Source organism: Pseudophryne corroboree, chromosome 3, assembly GCF_028390025.1.
Source record: "Pseudophryne corroboree isolate aPseCor3 chromosome 3, aPseCor3.hap2, whole genome shotgun sequence".
Lineage (NCBI taxonomy): Eukaryota > Metazoa > Chordata > Amphibia > Anura > Myobatrachidae > Pseudophryne > Pseudophryne corroboree.
The window spans coordinates 526,730,861-526,747,997 of NC_086446.1; positions in this window are offsets into that span (position 1 = coordinate 526,730,861).

A 17,137-nucleotide genomic window follows, 5' to 3' on the forward strand; every position below is an offset into this window, starting at 1 on the left:
GGATGAGGCAGAGGGTGAAAAGCAGGGGGACAGGGGAAGGTGGTAGGGAGAGGCAGTGAGTGACAGGGAGAGGGTGACAGAGGTACAAGCACAATGTCCTACACGGTGGGGAAAACACGGGGCATGTACCCTGTGAGGGGCAAGAACACAGCGGCCTCTGTTCTGTCTGTGACAGGGGCTCCCACCACTTGTGCTTTTCTCAGTATGGCACTTGGTCAGGCAGACTGACAGTGCCAGTGAGCTGCCTTTAATTCACAAACAGCAGTGAATCAGAAATAGTGCACAGCTGTCTGTTAATTAGAGGCAGAGGGGTATATTTATTAAAGTGCGGGTATATAGAAGTGGAGATGTTGCCCATAGCAACCAATCAGGTTCTAGCAATTATTTACTAGAATGTGCTTGATAAATGATACGTATAATCTGATTGGTTGCTATGGGCAATATCTCCACGTCTATAAACTTGCGCTTTACCAAAATATACCCCAGTATGTGGCTGTGATCATCAGCGCTGATAGGTGGCAGGACTCCTCTATCAGTCCAGCTCATACAATGTCAGCCCCGCCTACCTATGGTAAGTGGCAGGTCTCTCAAGCAGCGTGACACACCCTGCTCTCTGCAATTGGCCAGTCATCTGACAGACTGACACTGCTCAAAATGGTCTGTGAGGGGTAAGGGGGGCAGGGGATAACCCATTGCTGGAGCAGCAGTGGGCCCTTAGACTTCAGGGGTCCTGGTGCAATGCACCTGCCGCACCAAGGTAGTTCCACCTCTGCCCCCATGTGAGATGTAGGGTTCACCTATGATACATTTTTTCTTTTCATTTTTTTTCTTTATTGTACCAAAACACAATTTTATATTGTTTTGTTTTTGTTTTTTTATTGATTAGGTTATTTGTTTTGTCACCAGTTTGGTGGTGGTGATGAAACTATGGCCCTCATTCCGAGTTGATCGGTCGCAAGGCGAATTTAGCAGAGTTACACACGCTAAGCCGCCGCCTACTGGGAGTGTATCTTAGCATCTTAAAATTGCGACCGATGTATTTGCAATATTGCGATCACAAACTACTTAGCAGTTTTAGAGTAGCTCCACACTTACTCTGCCTGTGCGATCAGTTCAGTGCTTGTCGTTCCTGGTTTGACGTCACAAACACACCCAGCGTTCGCCCAGACACTCCCCCGTTTCTCCGGCCACTCCTGCGTTTTTTCCGGAAACGGTAGCGTTTTCAGCCACGCGCCCATAAAACGCAGTGTTTCCGCCCAGTAACACCCATTTCCTGTCAATCACATTACGATCGCCGGAGCGATGAAAAAGCCGTGAGTAAAAATACTTTCTTCATAGCAAAGATACTTGGCGCAGTCGCAGTGCGAATATTGCGCATGCGCAATAAGCGGAATTTCACTGCGATGCAATGAAAAATACAGAGCGAACGACTCGGAATGAGGGCCTATATTTTGGTATCATATTCTAATAAATATATTTTTATTTTACTTGCACTATACAGGAAGGCATAAGTGAAGACTTTGTAAGCATGATAGCTATTTATTTATTTATTTATATAAATATTTTCTGTAGGGTAGGATTTGTGTGTGTGTGTGTGTGTGTGTGTGTGTGTGTGTGTGTGTGTGTGTGTGTGTGTGTGTGTGTGTGTGTGTGTGTGTATATATATAGGTATATATATATATTTTTTTTTTTATTGTGTTTATTGAAAAGAAAAAAGTAACATACATGTAACAAAAGGCATGCAGAATATAATAAGTGAATAGTCGATTTCACTGTCCGTACATCTGTATATCTTTTTATATTTTTTATCAGCTGTTCTATAACCAATATGTCTTCCCTTCTAAAAGCACTAATAGAGCCAGTGTATACTGGAGTTAAGTGAAGTAACTGTCTAGCCAGCTACAATTGGATCTACTCTTAGCTACTATTAGTTATAATTTGTCTGTAATTGCCCTGCCCTGTTTATCACTGAGACAATGTCCTAGTACAGGTTTCCTGTTCTGATGCAGACAGAAGTGCCATGTGGCCTGCATTAGTAATAGACAGCATTTAGGGGGTAATTCAGCGTTGAATGCAGCAGCAAATTTGTTAGCAGATGGGCAAAACCATGGGGGTCATTCCGAGTTGTTCGCTCGTTATTTTTTTCTCGCAACGGAGCGATTAGTGGCTAATGCGCATGCGCAATGTCCGCAGTGCGACTGCGCCAAGTAAATTTGCTATGCAGTTAGGTATTTTACTCACGGCATTACAAGGTTTTTTCTTCGTTCTGGTGATCGTAATGTGATTGACAGGAAGTGGGTGTTTCTGGGCGGAAACTGGCCGTTTTATGGGTGTGTGCGAAAAAACGCTACCGTTTCTGGGAAAAACGCGGGAGTGGCTGGAGAAACGGAGTAGTGTCTGGGCGAACGCTGGGTGTGTTTGTGACGTCAAACCAGGAACGAAACTGACTGAACTGATCGCAGATGCCGAGTAAGTCTGGAGCTACTCAGAAACTGCTAAGAAGTGTCTATTCGCAATTCTGCTAATCTTTCGTTCGCAATTTTGATAAGCTAAGATTCACTCCCAGTAGGCGGCGGCTTAGCGTGTGCAAAGCTGCTAAAAGCAGCTTGCGAGCGAACAACTCGGAATGACCCCCCATGTGCACTGCAAGTGTGGCAGATATAACATTTGCAGAGAGAGTTAGATTTGGGTGGGTTATTTTGTTTCTGTGCAGGGTAAATACTGGCTGCTTTATTTTTACACTGCATTTTTTATTTCAGTTTGAACACACCCCACCCAAATCTAACTCTCTCTGCACATGTTATATCTGAACCCCCCCCCCCCCCCTGCACTGCACATGGTTTTGCCCAACTGCTAACAAATTTGCTGCTGCGATCACCTCTGAATTAGGCCCTTAGTCTGAACCAAGCTGTTGTCAGCAGTGCACCAGCGTTAGTGGCCACCATCTGTAAGGACGAAGATATGGCATTTCTAGAATAGCTATTTATAACTGGCCTAATAATATGAAGAGTTAAGCAGCGTCTTCAAAGGTACCAATTACAAAGGACAATGGGGGTAATTCCAAGTTGATCGCAGCAGGAATTTTTTTTAGCAATTGGGCAAACCCATGTGCACTGCAGGGGGGGCAGATATAACATTTGCAGAGACAGTTAGATTTGGGTGGGTTATTTTGTTTCTGTGCAGGGTAAATACTGGCTGCTTTATTTTTACACTGCAAATTAGATTGCAGATTGAACACACCACACCCAAATCTAACTCTCTCTGCACATGTTAAATCTGCCTCCCCTGCAGTGCACATGGTTTTGCCCAACTGCTAACAAAATTCCTGCTGCGATCAACTTGGAATTACCCCCAATATTTCTACTTTTAGTGCATGTTTTGTTAATGACAAGGAGCATATGTTACATTTAATATGTTTGTTTTTGTACAAATTTGTTTAAATTTCTGTTAAAATGTTTTCTATAATTTTGCATCTTGTCTATAAAGACTTATCTGCAGTAAAAAAAATTCTCTGGACTCTTATTAACAATTTATTCCCTTCTATTCTTTCCTCTACTAATTATGTTCCCATGTTAACAAGTATTAATTCCACTCATCTATATACTATTGCTAATTACCCTCCCTGCACGTCAGGGGTGTAATACACTATACCGGTGATTGATATGCCGGCGGTCACATAACGGTCACCAGCAATGAGAATACCGACAGGTTACAGGTTAATTATTTTACCCTTCCCCTGTCCCCTACCGTAACTCACCTGAGTTGTCTTCTAGGGCTAAGTTTCGGGAGGTGGTGGCTAAGGCTATGACTCTGGGGGTGGCAACTAGGGCTCAGACACGGGGGTGGCAGCTACAGCTAACCACATCCCCCCCCCCCCCCGCAAGTGCCTAAACCTAATCCCACCCTAACAGTGACCCCGATACTTACCTTTGGGATGTTGGCGGTCAGTGTTCTGGTGATGGGATTCCGAGTTGTGTCAGTATTCCGTCATCAGTTACATTGACCGCTGGCATCCCGACTGCCGGGATGCCGACTGCACCCCATTCCATAGATATTACTAGCCTTTATTTTTAAAGCACTTCTTGCCTATGAACAATTTCTACATTTTCATTTTGGAGATTCCATGAGGGAAATGTATCAAACCTTCTACAGAGTGGAGAAGTGAACCAGTTGAGAATTTGCCCATAGCAACCAATCAAATTCTACCGATCATTTTATAGTATGTACTTGATCATTACTAGCTGGACGTTGATAGTTTGATATTTATGGGCAACTTCTCTATGTGTGTACTTTTTTACTCTTTTTAGAAGGTTTGAAACATTTCCCCCCATACTTCCAAATGGTCTTTTGTAAGCAGCCATCAAAGATGGTTACCTTGCATGCATGCCGCCTTCAGTGTAACACCTCTGTTATTTAGAGCCTGGGGTCCTGTCTTGGGGCCAAGAAGCATTTTTCTTTTCAGCGTTTGGTCCTGCAATCTTAGCATACAGTGTTAAAAAGTAAATGCTGTATTTCTACAAGGAGAAGTGAACAGCAGTAGGGGAGACTGGCTATGTATGTATATACATGTATTTGGCATATTTTTACTGAGATGAAATGGCTTAATAAAAATTTGGAGCAAAATAATGGGAATCACCCTTTCTTGTAGTATTATTATTATTATTATTATTATTATTATGAAGTGCCATACAGGGAGAATAAGAATAGTACGAGGGTAATCCAAAAAGTAAAGACCATTTGAACATTCCCATTGCACAGGTCATTCACCATCCCCAACTCATGGTCGTCTGTCTCCCTTACCTCTGTTCTTAGTGCCCTTGTGAGTGGTGAGCTGTTTTGATTGTTTTTTGGCAAAGTTGTGTGAAAATGAACCCTATGACAAAATATATCTGTGACTGTGAAGTAAGGAGTGTTATTCAATTCTTCAATGGGCAGAAAGAGAGACCTGATGTGAAAAAGTAATGTGAAATGTTCAATTATAGACAAAGAAATGAGCATGTTGAAGAACGACTGGGACCCCCATGGGCAGGAGATTTTCAATCATCCACCCTATAGTCCAGACATTGCTCCAAATGGTTTTCACCTTTTCGCTGTGAAATTAGTGCCAGCCATGAGCCAATCAGAATACGCGGACCGGCAACCAATGGGGAGCTGCCACTCTGCTTTTGGGCAGTGTGTGTGGTGGGTGGACCTTGCCTGTTTTGTCAGTCCCTGGACCCATAATTTCTGATGGCAGCCCAGGGTGCTACTACAACCTTTTTAACAGAACAAACTGGTAACATATTGTATGTTTTACATTATATGGAAGGTCATTGGCCTAATTTAGATTCTGACACAAACACCAGCTATTCTTATTTAGCCCCCTTTCAGCAGCACCGTCAGCAGTTATTTCAGTTCATGTCTCTGTATGACGTGTTCTACTAAAATGTTACATAAAAAGTAATTATGCCATCTCTGGAGTAGATTGCCACATTGGTTACATCATTGACTTGTTCTACATTATAGTTATTGTTTTTTTTTATTGATTTACAGAATTCTGAAACTTCTTCATTATACTTTCAGTTTTTAAAGGTATTTGAATGTTAAGTGGGTAAGATACGTAATTTGTTATTTAGAACATTTATTATTATTAAATTACTACTTAATTAATTCTTATCATGATGTAATCTGACTATATTGCATTAAAATGGGTATTTCATTATAACGTATGAGTTTGCAATGTCATTTAACCATAGCTATGTGTCATCTGTTATGAACATTGCATACGTTTTTTTTTTTACATTCTTTTATACCCTTAAGATTGTACTAGTGCAATGCATATTGAGAAATGCCTGACCATGATTATTTGATAAAATGTACAGAAGTTGTTAATTGCAAAGAGGAATCTCTCGACAATAGAGATTCTAAAACAATATACAGTAAATGTTAGAGCAGCACAGTGGATAAGAATGTATATAAATAGGCATCTCCACACCAGGCCTCCTGTACCGGCAATAGGTACATGTTGTAAAAAGCACACCTCTCCAAGGGGTAAATTTACTAAGATGGGAGTTCTATTTAAGATGGGATGTTGCCCATAGCAACCAATCAGCTTCTACTTCTCATTTATCTAACACCTTCTAGAAGATAATACCTGGAATCTGATTGGTTGCTATGGGCAACATCCATCTTAAACAGAACTCCCATCTTAGTAAATTTACCCCCAGGAGTTTTGTGGCACCAATGTGTAGTAGCCTTTAGTGTTCTCAACACCTAACTTGGAGTGTACAGGCAGCAACTGAGGCGGAAATGTGAAATGTGATGTGTATTTGTGTATATTGTGTATATTTGGGGGGGTTGTACCAACCATAGGGTGAAATTGTAATCTTAATCCGGGTTCAGTATGAATTACTGACAGTTGGGATGCCGGCCATCAGTATACCAACAACGGCATCCTGACCATCCGTATGCTGGCAGCGGGGCAAGTGCAAACAGTCCCCTGGACACCTATGAGTGGGAATAGGCCCAGTGAGGGGGATTCCGGCTGTCGGTATTGTCAGCAGTCGTGATTCCGGTGTCGGTATCCTTACCGCCTAGATCCTGACTGCCGGCAAATTAACTGCACTCCCTTAATCCAGCTCTTCCGTTAACAGCACTGGGCTACACTTGCTGCATATGCACTATACATACTTTGTTATTACTAAACCTCTATGTATAGAGCAGAGGTTCCCAAATGCAGTCCTCAAGGCACCCCAACATTCCTGGTTTTAAATGTATCCATGCTTGGCCACAGGTAAATAAATTAGCACCTTGGTCAATTTGATTTAACCATCTGTGCTGAGTCATGGATATACCTAAAACCAGGACTGTTGGGGTGCCTTGAGGACCATGTTTGGGAACCTCTGGTATAGGGATTGTTTGATATTTAAACAGAGATGAGAGTGTAAAAATAGGTTGATGAACCCAGGATCATGGGAGGGTGGTGCGGCCAGTACTGTCATCCAGGGAGTGATTGTTTGGGGTGGAATTGCTGCACCGCTGCCCAAGCCCCTGATGCTCAGCTGCTCTGGATAGTATTGAAGTGCTGAGCGCCTGCTGCACTGATGTGCCTACAATGGGCACAGTGTGTGTGGTGCACATGGACAGGGCAGTAGAGAGCCTGACTGAGCCCAGGTGGTTTCCAGGGGGTGTGGCCTAATCACAGGAGGCGTAACCATGCACCCATAGAAAAAAATACTGAAATTAACAGTAATTTAAGCGATTTAAGTAATTTCATACTTTTTCCTAACTTTAGCATTTTATTCACATCCTAGCCACAATCAAAGTTACTCATTGGCACTTAGGATTAGTATTTTTGTTACAAGGCATTCAATATCAGAATCAGCTTTATTGGCCAGGTATACTTACGTATACTGAGAATTTGTCTTTGGTTTGCTATACAACAGCCAAGTAGGTAACAGATAAGCATGTGGGTGGTGGGGGCAAGTAAAGTCATACAGATAGGTATACCGTAGGGACACAAGGGAGTTACATGTACATCTAGTCATCAATGTTCAGGAGTTCAGCAGGCAGACCGCTTGGGGAAAGAAACTTTTGAGGCTTCTGGTGGACCTGGCGGGGACGGCCCTGTAACGCCTGCCTGAAGGAAGCAAGTTGAACATGCTGTGACCGGGGTGTAGCTGGTCCTTTACTATCTTCGTTCACCGCTTTTTAGCTGTGGACAGGTACAGGTCCTGGACTGAGGGAAGGTGGGCCCCGATGATCTTCTTTTGGAAATCTTCCTTTTGGAGCCTGCATCTGTCCCTCACGCTGGCGGAGCTGTACCATACCAGTATCTAGGAACACAGTACCGACTCCACAATCGCAGAGTAGAAGAGGAGCAGAAGCTTCTGTGGGATGTTGAATATCCTTAGTTGCCTGAGGAAGAACAACATCTGCTGCGCTTTCCCGACAGTGGCGTCAGTGTTGGACCCCCATTTAAGGTCCCAGGAGATTTTGGTCCCTAGGAAGGGATCGGTATGAAATACCTCCAATCAAAATCCCGACGGTCGAAATCCCGTCAGCAATTGACCGAGGGACAAAATCCCGACAAGGTCAAAATCCCGAAGTGGACAAAATACCAACATTTAAAATACCAACAAGGTCAAAATAGCGACATGTAAAATGCCAACTGGTCAAAATACCGACATGCGTTTTTATTTTCTTTCTGTGTGTATTTCTACATAGGTTCACATGGACACCAGGTCCACTGGGATGGTAAAGTATGAACAAGTCGGTTTCAATGGAAAAATCATGAAAAAATCATGTCGGCATTTTACATGTCGGTATTTTGACCTTGTCGGTATTTTAAATGTCTGTATTTTGTCCATGTCGGGATTTTGACCTTGTCGGGATTTTGACCGTCGGTCAATTGCTGTCGGGATTTCGACCGTCGGGCTTTTGATTGGAGGTAAATTGACTGCATCCCCCTAGGAACTTGAAGTAGGCCACTAGTGATACCACACTGTCAGCAATCGTTAGTGGAGGTGCACTAGCTGACTTCTTCCTGAAGTCCACTATCATCTCGATAGAATTGTCTTACAGCTACAGATTAAGAGTTAAGCTGCGTAGTGAGAAGCATGATGCAGCTCATTCATATTGAAACTTCATCATTTAGAGTCACACACAGCAACGGCATGTGCTGTACTGCTTCCGCCAGTGTACAGGGTACCTGTGCATTTTGTCACCTTAGTGATGCTAAGACACTTATTTTGTGAAAAAGCCCGTGGTTAGATGCATGGTGAGGCTTAGTAGTAAAGTCAGTGATACTCCAAATGGAACTATTTGATGCAATTGGAGGATAGGTGTACAACACGTGGACACATCTGTACACTCAGAATGAAGCAAATTATATTACAAAGTAAAGCAAATTATATTTGTCATTTTACATAGATATTAAACTTTTTTGTCATGATTCTGTGGCTCTAACATCTAATATTGTTAAATATTTGTAAGCAGGGTGAACAACTCATAACTTATGACCCCAAGTTGGTCACAGAACAAATTTGGGGATATGAGTTCTCGCAACTTACAGAGACTTTGGGGGTAATTCAGACCTGATCGCTAGGCTGCGTTTTCTCACCACCTGCGATCAGGTCCGCGCATCGGACGACTGCATCGTGCATCGGTGCATAGCGATGGGATGGTGCAAAAAAAGCGATCGCATGGGCGATCACAAGGAGATTGCCAGGAAGAGTGCGTTTGTGGGTGGCACTGGCAACTGACCATTTTCAAGGAGTGTCTGGCAAAACGCAGGCGTGTCCAAGCATTTTCAGGGAGGGTGTCTGATGTCAAATCCGGTCAAGGACAGGCTGAAGCGATTGCAGCGGCTGAGTACGTCCTGGGCTGCTCAGAGACTGCACAAAATCAGTTTGTGCAGCTCTGCTACACATGCGATCACACACTTGCACAGCATTTTCCCCTCCCCCTGCAGGCGGCGACTATCTGATCGCAGGACAGCAAAAATTGCTGCCCAGCGATCAGGTCTAAATTAAGTCCCTAGATTTGTACAGACCTTTGCCATTTATTGTCCGTGTATGCGTCAGTGGGTAATGGCCACGCCTGCATTGTTTATTGGCTGAGACCAGGCTCTGTGGCCATATCTGCTCCCAGAAAGACAATTAGAGATTTTCTACAGCAGCATAGCACAAAGAGGTTGGACAATGGTAATTTGGTTGTATTATATGACTTCCATATAATATAATAATCTTACCCAACGTGCAGTAATACTCATAGCATTGCTTAATAACTTTGAAACGGACAATTGGCCTAAAAAGTTGGTTATTAGTTTTATTTTAGGTCCATTTGCAGCAATAAAGTGTTTGTATACTAATTTTAAGACTGAGTAGTGCTCCTGACTGTAGCAGAGTTACATGATTTAAAGCTGCTGGAACAGATATTGGGGGTCATTCCAAGTTGATCACACGTAGCTACTTTTTGCTGCCCGTGCAATCAACTCTACTCCGCCTATGGGGGAGTGTATTTCTGCATAGCAAGGCTGCGAACGCTTGTGCAGCCCTGCTATGCAAAAAAAGTTTCCTGTAAAAGAAAACCAGGGTAAGAGTTACTTACTCTGTGTGATCGATGCAGGTCCCGGAATTGACGTCAGACATCCGCCCTCCAAATGCCTGGACATGCCTGCGTTGGACTCATCACTCCCCGAAGACGGTGAGTTGCCGCCCGGATCCGCTTTCCTCCTGTCAATCTTCTTGCGGTCGCCGCTGCGACCGCTTTCTTCGCTAGCGTCTGTTGCCGGGCAACAAAGCACCTGCGCAATGCGGCCAAAGAAGCGCAGCGTGCGATCGGGTCGGAATGACCCCCAATGGGTAAGAAAAAGTCAAAAACAAATAAATGCAGTAATAATTGTTATGCAAACCCTTACTATTCTGGGTTGGGAAGCAGTCAGGATCCCGGCTGTTGGTATCCCGGCAGTCAGAAAACTGACGCCGGAATACCAACCCCCTTCTGAATGTCGACACTGGCATCCAGAAGAGTACAACATCTCGGCGTCGGAAAACCAAAATATAATAATCTTACCCAACGTGCAGTAATACTCATAGCTTTGCTTAATAACTTTGAAACAGACAATTGGCCTAAAAAGCTGGTTATTAGTTTTATTTTAGGTCCACTTGCAGCAATAAAGTGTTTGTATACTAATTTTAAGACTGAGTAGTGCTCCTGACTGTAGCAGAGTTACATGATTTAAAGCTGCTGGAACAGATATAGGGGGTCATTCCGAGTTGATTGCACATAGCAACTTTTTGCTATGTTTTCTGACTGCTGGTATCCCGAAAGTTGACGCCGGAATACCAACCCCCTTCTGAATGGCGACACTGGCATCCAGAAGAGTACAACATCTCGGCATCAGAAATCAAAAATCTGGATCCCCAATGAGAAGACACCGGGCCACGCGCCAGGTAAACCGTGGGGTCTGGGGGTAGGTTAGGTTTAGGCTGTGGGAGGGAGGGTTAGGGTTAGGCTGCGTCCCGGGGGTTAGGGTTAAGCTGCGGGGAGGTAGGGGTTAGTGTTAGGCACCCCCCTCAGAGGGTTAAGGTTAGGCTGTGGGGAGGGGGGTTAGGTTAAGGCACAAAGGGGTGGGTTAGGCACAAAGGGGGGAGGTTAGGGTTAGGCTGCAGTGAGGGAGGGTTACAGGGTTGGGGAGAGGGGGGAACCTCCTTTACTCACCCCTGTTGGCTTATTAATGATTGGAATCCCAGCCTCGTTATTATGAGAGCTGGGATCCCAAGCGCTGGCAAATCATACTGCTCCCACTGGGTTATGCAGGACACTGGCCCACCCACCTCCTATCTCCTGCATTACCCATCTTACCTGACAGCTCCCACTTAGCCCCCTTGGAAGTTGTCCAGCAAAAATACTCTGTATTGTATTGAATTCCTTCAAATTAGAAATTTTATTTCTTGGCATCCCTTCCAATCCGTTTTCTGCCCACTAACTTTATTTGAGATGCCCTGCCAATAAAATCCTCTTAACTGGGGTATTATTTCAGTGATCTATACTGCTGTATGCCCTTTAGCACTGATCTAGAGCTTGAGTAGTGCATGTCGCATACTTTGATTTCAACGCTTATTAAAGAAATGGCACCCGTACCCTGAGCAAGCCCATAGCAAATCCAACCTGTTGGAGAAACCTTTCTTCATATTTTGGGACCTGAACTAAGATTTCTTTCGTTTGGGACATAACACACAGACTCCTTCGTTTATATTTACCAAAGTGTGGGTTTATAGAAGTGCAGATGTTGCCAATAGCAACTAGGGGTGTGCACCGGGCCATTTTGCGGGTTTTTGATCGGGATCTCCGTCGTGTTTTAGATCTGGATTGGTTTTGCCAAAACCACCCTTGTGGGTTTTGGAACTGGAATTTTTTGGGAAAAAAAAATCACCAAAACTGCTAAAATAACAGCATTTGTGGGTGTTTTTGTTTTTACAATATTATTAAGTTCAATAACATTAATTTCCACCCATTTATAGACTATTCTGAACACCTCACAGCTTACAATATTGTTTTTATTCAGTTTAGGCCAAAAGGTTGCACCGAGGTAGCTGGACAGAGCAGCAGCAGCCCTTGGATGTATATACTGGGATGACAAAATATTTTAGAAAAGAAAGTATTTAAAAAAAGATATATTAGGCAAGGATCGAGATTTCAGTTCACAAAAAGATGATTAAGGCAAAGAAGAATAAAAAAAGACAATATTTTAGATGTCATTTATTTAATTTATTTTCATTTCAATTTATTTTAATTTATTTAGAATCAAATTCTTCATTTCTTCAAAGATATCCTTGATATGCAGAAAGTTTACTATGTGAGTGTGGAGAGTTTATTTACATTCATTTAATTTAAATGTATCTAATTTATAATTTTTATTAATAATATTAATTTGATTTAATTACAGTGTGGTGACAAGAAGAATTATGAAAATAGGACAATAAGTTATAATAATAATATGAGCTACAGACACCGGACCCTGAAATGGACGGAGCACGCCTGGATGTGTTCTGGGAGAAAACAGCACAAAATATAAAAAAAAATGTCCTTTATTTTGGGTGGACTAACAATCACCCCTAGATGGACAGAGCAGCTGCAGTCCCTGGATGTATACTGGGATGACACAGCACAAAATATTAATTTAAATCAATATATATATATATATATATATTATTTTTTATATCTCACACTGTGGTTACAGTGTCGCACAAATTAGTCAAAAATATGTAGAAGTATTTTTTATATCACACACCGGCGGTTACAGTGTTGCACAAATGAATCAGAAGTATATATAATAAATACACACTGTGGTTGACTACACCGACAGCATCGCACAATGCGTTTATGAGCAGGAATAATATACTGTGGTCTGACCGGCAGTGTCACAGTACTTATGAAAATAAGATAAAAATTGTATAGTACACTGGAGTACAGCACAAACAAAAATAGATATTTTTTTTATAATTGTAATTTTAGGCTTTTTGTTTTTAGCTTTTATTATTTTAATTTTACACTGGGACGGAGCCCTGGATTGACGGACAGATCACCCCTTTCAGATACAGCAGATAGAGCACCCCTTTCAAATACATAATAGAAATATATTTTTGGCTTTGGATCACACACAGATATATAGCGGTAGTGTACGGCAGCCGCAGTACTAGTAGTCAGGGTGACGCACCAATAGAATTTTTTTTTTTGCTTTGGATCACAAACAGAGGATATATAGCAGTAGTGTACGGCAGTACACAGCCCCTTACAGACAGAGAACAACACCAGGTCCTCTACACAGCCAAAGAATGCTATATGCAGTGCACTGTCAACTACGCAGAGTCCTAACACAGTGACAGTCACAGCACACCTATACAAGCAGCACCCCAGGTTAACTCAACTCTCCTGCTGCAACCCCTCTGCTCTCTCCTGCCCCCCCTCCCTAACCTGTCTGTCCTTACTGTGCACTCTCCAAATCTGGAGTGGAGATGGCGCCGATCACTGGGACTATATATAGAATCCAAAACCAACGAGATATGAGTTAGGCACAAACAACTGACTCGGATCTGGGCTTGAATCTCAATGTTGGGGTGGAGTTGGTTCTCAGAGAACCAAACCCACTCATCCATAATAGCAACCAATCAGAGTCTGCTTACTTATCTAGCATGTTCTAGAAGACAATAACTAGAATCTAACACTTTGTCGAAGTCGGAAAATATTATGGTACACACATCACGTACAAACACCACACAGATGGCCTCTGTGTGCGTACTTGTTCTGCCGTGCGTGCGCATATTTGCAAGTTACGTATGACCGCTCACGCGTAGTGCGTATTAGCGCGTGGTATGAGTAATCACGGTAGCATTTGTATTCGCACGGAAAAGCCACAAAGACATATCTCATATTTAATCCACATAGTGCAAAATGTACACATAGCCCACATGCACCACACCAGCAAGTTATACTTGTTTAAAAGGTACAATAACAAAGGGATTCACCTTTACAGGATATGAGGGGACAGCATTAGGTTAGGAGGTGGTGTTTGGTATCTAGCTGTAGGGTATTTTAAGGGCAACATTCCGGTAGCAGTTTGCAGAAGATAGCACGCTCCTGCGCATAATTATGCGGAGGAACAGAATATTACTATTATACTGTATTTACTGTACTCTGATATTTGGAGGGAACCCAGTGAAGACCAACTGTAAGTGCACCTGGACCAGGCATCGCCCACCTATTCAAACCAACCTATGACCCCTCCTGTACTGTAAATGACCAGCCCTTTGACCTATAGGTGAAGAGATTACAGTTTCTATTGTATTATGTTTAAGCCAAATGTATAAAAAGCCAAGCTGCCTGGCCGGTCTCTCTCTCTCTCTCTCTGAAGGTCATCTTGCTTGATTGACTGAGCACAGGGTCCGTGTGGCGCTGGTGAAACACACGTATGTACCATTGATTGTAGCCTCTTTTCTCTTATTGTGATTGTATTGTTATAGTAACCCCCTTTTTGCAATTATATGTTTGTGGGTCGGATCCCAGCATTTTAAATACAATTGGTGTCGTGTCTCTTTCCTGCTAAGGTTTAAAGTGTATTTCAGCCACACGTGTAGCTGCATTGTGTTATGAGCCACGGCTGTGGCTCATTCCTGTTTTGCATGTCGGTTAGGTATTTTATGTTATCCTTCTGTTTATGTTCCCCGTGGGTGTCTTGGGGTGCTTGGAGCTCTCCCTTAAGGAGAGGATACTGTTATGAACCACAGGTAGTGGTTCATTCCTATTTTATGTTTATAGTTCTCTTGCAGGCCAGGATTTCCCTTTGCTCTGGTTTAGAGGATTATTGTTTGCTGTCAGTGGTCAGTCTGTGTAATTGCAGTCTGTTCCCATGTGTTCAGCCTCACCTGGCTGCTAATTGCATCTTGTCAGTTTGGAGTCATGCAACAGAGCAGCTGTATGACATAATTAATTAGGCCTCTCTGTTATATGCTGGCTCAGTGCAATTCACAGACGCTGGTGATACTTCTAGGTTTCCAGTCTGCTTGAGTTCTGAGCTTGTTCCTGCCAGTTCCTGAGCTCCTGTGTAGCAGTGTCTGTCGAGCTGCTTCCTGTGTCGATTCCTGTGTCAGTCCCTGTGTCGATTCCTGTGTCTGATCCCGTGTCCTGCCGTGAAGCGTTCCTGTCCAGAAGTCCTGTGGCTTTGCCTATGCCTGGTCGAGTTTCTGGCTTCTTGGTGTCCACCGGTCTGTCGTTTGGGATTCTGCCTGTCCTCCAGTTCTGAGAGTCTGTGTCAGCAGCATTGGGGGTTCCTGTCCGTTTGCCAGTATTCGTACCGGTTCCGTGAGTAGCGGCTCTGATGCGTCCGTCGGCCTAGGCCGCTGTATTCCGTTATTATTTCTGTCACTGGTGTTTTGCAGAGGGTTCTGCTTATGCTGTCACCGCCGGTACACAAAAGTATTGTGTCAGCGTGTGGTCAGCATTTCCTTTGTTCTTTTCCTTTGGCGGCAAGCCGCACATACTTTGGTTTTAGGTTTGTTAGTAGCCCCTGGCCTTGTTGTTTAGTTAGAGGGCCCCTTGTTATCACCCTGTCTCGGTTCACTCTTTGTCTCTCATTAAGACCTGAGGGGGCATCGAAGTTGGGCAGACGTAATCCGCCCTTCAAACGTGGCTGCCATGGGCTCAAGCAACCATAGTCTCGCAAGAGTGTACTGACAGCACGGGCGAGACAACGGAGATAGGGCGCCAGGGGCTATTCCCTTTCCATTCCCCTTTCCCAGCATTACGTCCTGGTGCTCTGGACTCACTTCATAACATCTCCCTTGTTCTGAGCACCAGGAACCTAACACATTGTGCTTTCAGCGTGTCGGTGTGTGTGTACGCTAAGTTAGTAAAAAGTACGTATGTTAAAGATTACATCCAGCAGCCACAGCTGCTCGAATTTCAGTGTAAAAGGTATTGCTTTTTCTGTCCTGTATGTTAATCAACATTAACAATTGGTGGCTCGGCCGGTTTTCACACATTCATATACTGGCAGACCATAGCAGACTTTGATCTATCAGCAAAGGGTGGAGATGCATCTTTAAGTGAAACCTTTTCCTGGTTGCTAGGGTATTTTAAAACTGTCTTTTGTGCTGAATTAGATCTCGTCTGCTCTTTCTAGTCTACAGAAGTGCAGATAGAACCCGGAAGAAAAAGGAAAAAAAAGCTATTTAAAAATCCGTGTGTAAAAAATTTTTGCCGCCAAAAGGTGTACACAAAGCGTACTGATACTTTGCATACTCTCTCACATATTGTTGCCATAGGTTACTAGCCATTTTAGACCTGTGTGAAATCGGATACATTTGTTTGCTATATAGATACATTTGAAATAAGTGTATTAAGGGTGTAATTATAAAACACAAAACGCAGTTCTGGCCTAGTCGTTGAAGGTTTATACAGAATAATTGTGGGGTGTGTTTGTGAGCGATAGTAGCTTTTATTGCTCACATTTGTAGAGACAGTGTGGTTTGTTAAATTGCGGACGCACGTTTATACACGTGGTACGGACAAAGTACAGGAAAGGCACGCATGGTCGCGTGTTCGCGGCGCAAGCATAGCACAAATTTGATGAGTCTAAGGAGCGAGGGCATTGTTACAGCAGCAGATTTGATTTATGACCCATCTGTAGAAACAGTGTTATGATAAGGATTGCAAATGAATTTCATGGCCTGTTTTCTTTCACCATTTTTCTCTGTTTCCCCCTTTACCCAGAAACATCCAACCGGAAAAGACATAAACCCTACCCAATGTTTATGTGAATGTATTTTTATATATGTGTCTTATCTTCATCTCTACAACCTCCAGTTAATGGCACACATAGTCAACAGGTGTTATCACATATAGTAGCACTCCCATATATTCCCCCTCCTTGTATCATCAACTAAATGTGCTCCCCATTTGTTGGTACTAGAAGCCGATAAGGTGAGGGTCAAAAGCCCTTACCCGAAATGAGCTCGGTAGTGTTTGTTTGCCCATTTACAGACCCTTAATATGGGATTAGAAGGATTTAATGTATACTTCGCAATACCTCAAAGCTTACTTAGGACATATACGGCACGATGATACATGCCCCTCAGACATTGATTCATACATACAT